The sequence below is a fragment of the Meleagris gallopavo genome, chromosome 22 (genome assembly GCF_000146605.3).
Source record: "Meleagris gallopavo isolate NT-WF06-2002-E0010 breed Aviagen turkey brand Nicholas breeding stock chromosome 22, Turkey_5.1, whole genome shotgun sequence".
NCBI lineage: Eukaryota > Metazoa > Chordata > Aves > Galliformes > Phasianidae > Meleagris > Meleagris gallopavo.
The window spans coordinates 10,331,225-10,335,359 of NC_015032.2; positions in this window are offsets into that span (position 1 = coordinate 10,331,225).

Consider the following 4,135-nt stretch of genomic DNA (forward strand, 5'->3'; position numbering starts at 1 on the left):
TAGAGAGAGAAAAATAAAAAATGCATGTATATAAAATGCATACATATATCCTGTTTGATAGATGGAATTAAGAACTTCTTTGGCTGTCAGAAAAGCTGTTTATTTATTGTTTTATTTGGGGCTTTTTGTTTTTAAGGAAAAGAATATGTGCACGCTGTGTCCCTTACTTCCAAAAGAAGAACAAAATCTTTCCCTTTCATCTGTTTCTCACTGCAGGGATACCCTCTCACTGCCACAGAACTGCTGCCACAAGTTGTGAATGACATCTGAACCAAAGGTCTGTTCCTACTGCACGAGGGGAGCACTGCGTAACCACGGCTGTGCAGTGATATTTGCTTTAATACCCTACCCAGACAAGCAGAAAAGGCCAAACCAAATATCTCCTTCAAAATGAAAGGGGTGAGTTTTAAGGGGTTACAGCTCAAGCACAAACTGCAGCACAAATTCATAAGGCCAGCTTTCCTCAACTTGTGCTGATGTATTGCTGCTTGCACTCACGCCTATGAATTGGTGAAGTTGTACTCCATATTTGCAATTCAAAAAATACTTTGAAAACACAAAAATCTTTGTGGGGTCCCAATATACCTTTCCACAAAATGGCAAAACAGCAGGTTTGAAGGTAATTTTGCAAAAGTTCACTTTTGCAGAAACTGCTGGGCTCCTTGACATACATTCCAGTTCACACAGCTTGCACATCATAAATGAGTTAAGAAATAACCTGGAAGGAAATAGGATTAATCTCCAACTCTGTTTTCTCCCCCGTTAACACACTCCATCCAGTGTTGCTATGTTTTCTGATAAAAATATGAAATCCACAAAAAAAGTGCCAGATTCAAAGAAACACTTGGGTGATGTAAACCCAGTTCTGGTGTCTTTGTCCCAAATGGGGACAAGCTGAGACTGCATTATCACCCAGCTGCTCCAGCCTGCAGCCTTTGCTGGTGTGCTTCCCAGCAGGAGGAGAGCAGCACTGCTGTCAGCAGAGGGGTTGGGATCACGGGCTGTAGCTGGAGCCCACAGAGCTCCCACACAGGCTGCCTGTTTGTTCATGGCGTTTAATTGATAAGCAAATGTCAGGTTTGTTTGGTTTTTAATTATTTCCTCTGCTTGAGATATTAAAAATTTCTGGAACAGAGAGGCAGCAGCTATTTGGAAAGAAAAAGAGCAGCTTTGTAGCCATGCAATAAATGTACTGCAAATAACACAAGTGCTTGAAGTAAGTGATCTCTCTAGAGGGCCTGAGTATCTTTCTCAAACACAAGTCAGAAAACAGTTTGTGAGTTGTTAGGTTCCCTTCAGTTTGGAGCAATAGGAAAGCTGAGAACATCAGCACAAATATTTCTGCCCTATGTCCATGTCTGAATGCAAGATTGGTTTGAGTGGTGAATCATTCCAGTCCAGAGGAAAGGCTTCAAACCTTCAAGAACCAAGGCTCTCCACGGCAGGCAGATTCCAGCCCCTGCTGCTGGGCACCATCCGCGCTGCAGTCAGTGTTAGTTAGTTAGTTAGTGCCAGGGATGCCCAGAACCGCTGGGTGCTGCCCAAAATCCTCCCGTACAAAGCTGAACCTACAACATCTGCTTTGTTGGATAACTACACCTGCCCAACTTTCTTCTTTTAAATGAAGGAAACTCTCTAAACCCAGGAGGCCTGGTAATTTCTACACTAGGAGACAGGTGATGCCTGCTGACATTGCTCTGAAATATTTCAAAGCATACTATTCAAAGCCCAGGTTCTAAAATAGCATTGCTTTTAAAGTTTAAATGCTAGAACAGAAAGGATTACTTTTTTTCCTATGAGAAAACACAGGAGAATATTAATCAGACAGAATTGGCTCACACTGGAATTTTACCACATTGACGCTGTGCACAACAGCAAGTGCTCAGCCATCCCCACACAGTGCTCCCATCGGACGGGCCAGGCTGGATTTCATACAGACATAAGAGATGTATTTATTTTCTTCAGTGGCACATTTCAGCTGTAGCATTTCCAATATGATGGAGACTTTGATCCGACCTTTGCTCATAACCAAGCCCAGCAACTGTGAGAATCTGGCTATGCTGAAATAATGCTGACACTTAATTTGTGATGAAAGATCAAACCAAACTAAATGAGAAAATCCATCACTCACTGAATTTCAAGTCGTTTTGTCACTTGCTGTAGAGCAAGCCACAGAGCCACAGGCCTGGCTTTCCTTTGGTTTGTTTTTAGACAATAGCATTACCAACAAAGTGAACTCCAGTATTAAATCTCACACAGTCTGTGACAGCAGCGACACATGTCAGTGTGTGCTGAAAGAGAAAAGCCTTCAAACTAGAGAGTTTTCTTCCAAAAGGACATATCATTTTTCATAAGCACAAGTCACCAATATGAATAAAAGAAAACTGCTAATGCCATTTGACAGGAAACAAAGACATGCAGCTGCAACAAGACCTCAGCAAAGTGTAGAACATCATTAAAGCCTTTAACTCCTCGTGCTGATAGCTGTGCATAGGGCACATGAAGAACAGTGCTCAGCATTGCTCCTCCTCACTGACTCATACAGAGGCTGTCAGAAAGTATCTGTGCCTTTGGAAAAGGTTTTGTCTATGTCCAAGCACACCTCACAGTAAAATACTTAAGTTTTGTGGGTTTTTTCTCATGTTTTTAAATGAATTTTAGATAAATAATGGCAATACGTAATTACCATCCTGATTTTGTCCCAGAAGTTCTCGCACTGATACTCAGACTTAAAGTAAATAGCTGAGAGAGTCAGAAACGAACAGCAGGAAGGGAGATAACAAAAAGCCATTACCTGATGGAAGATAGCTCAGCATTTTATCAGTGTTTGACTAATGGAACTTTGAAATCAGACAAACTAGGAAGGGAACCAGGTCAAGGCCAAACACCAGCAGCGAAAGGATGCTTATGAAAACCACTGAGCTCTCAGGGACCCAACACTATTCTGAGCCACAGAATTTGTATCGGTTTATTTGTAGACCACCACCGCATACAAAGCGCCCTGAAGTCTGCATCTCCAGCCAATAGTTATGAAGTGAATATTATTTCTTTAAAATGAGTCTTTAAAGTTCCATTATCACACGTAGAGCTGCTCTTTAAAATTCCATACAGGGGACATATTGAATAGATTACATCTGTTTGTTGAAGTTTGTGTTATTACTTGAAAACATCACAATCTTTACAAAAAAGAAAAAAGGGATTTCACAGCTATAGAATTAGACCTGTATGAGAGGCATCTCCCTCTAGAAAGCTCTGCTATTTCTGCTCAGCAGAACAGTAGTCACCAGCCATTAGTGTCAGCATCCATCTGCAGGGAGATAACGGCAACTTCCCCAGCAGCTGCATGCGAGGAAGGCAGACATCAGAGAGAACTGCCAGGAGCTTACATCCGTGCACAGCCAGGCAGTTCGGTTGGAGTGGGAGGCTTATATCAGCTTAGCACCACAGCAAGTCGGGCAACTCTCACCTCAGCTGTTTGAGGGACCTCCATAGGCAGAACAAAAGGGCTTCAACTGCTCCTTCAGAGGACAAGTGAGAGGACCAGTCTGGTAGCACTGACTGTACCTTTGCTGACTCCCACGTAGGATCTCTTCCAGCCATGCACGTTTGCCAGTCAAACCACTGGGTGTCTGGGAGCCAAGGGCACTCCCATGCAGAAGCTCACATTAGATAAAAACCTCACAGCCTGCTTTCACTCCTAGCGAAGAACCAAAGCCAAAAACTTCAAAATTTGTTGGATATCTCAGGAGATTTCTATGTACAACCTTTACTACAAACAACCACGCTACAGTTGGCACTAGCAATCCAAAAACCACACAGGATGTATCTTCAAAATCTGTGCAGACAGAGAAATCTTATTAAGACAGGTGGCACTAAAAGATTTCAGGCCAGCTTATACTGAAATTGGGCAAGATGATTTATGAGATTTTAATGCTATTGAATTTAAACTCTGATTCAACCTTGGAAGCGAAGCAAAATCTGATGTACATCTGAATGCTGACAGCTCTCCTACAATATATCCACTTCACATACTGACCCAGCCATTCCCTAACCCAATTTAGCCAGCAGTGATCAACAGCAGACTCAGGCAATTGAGAGTTGTTTTCCTCCAAATCTGACAAACTTTACTCTGACT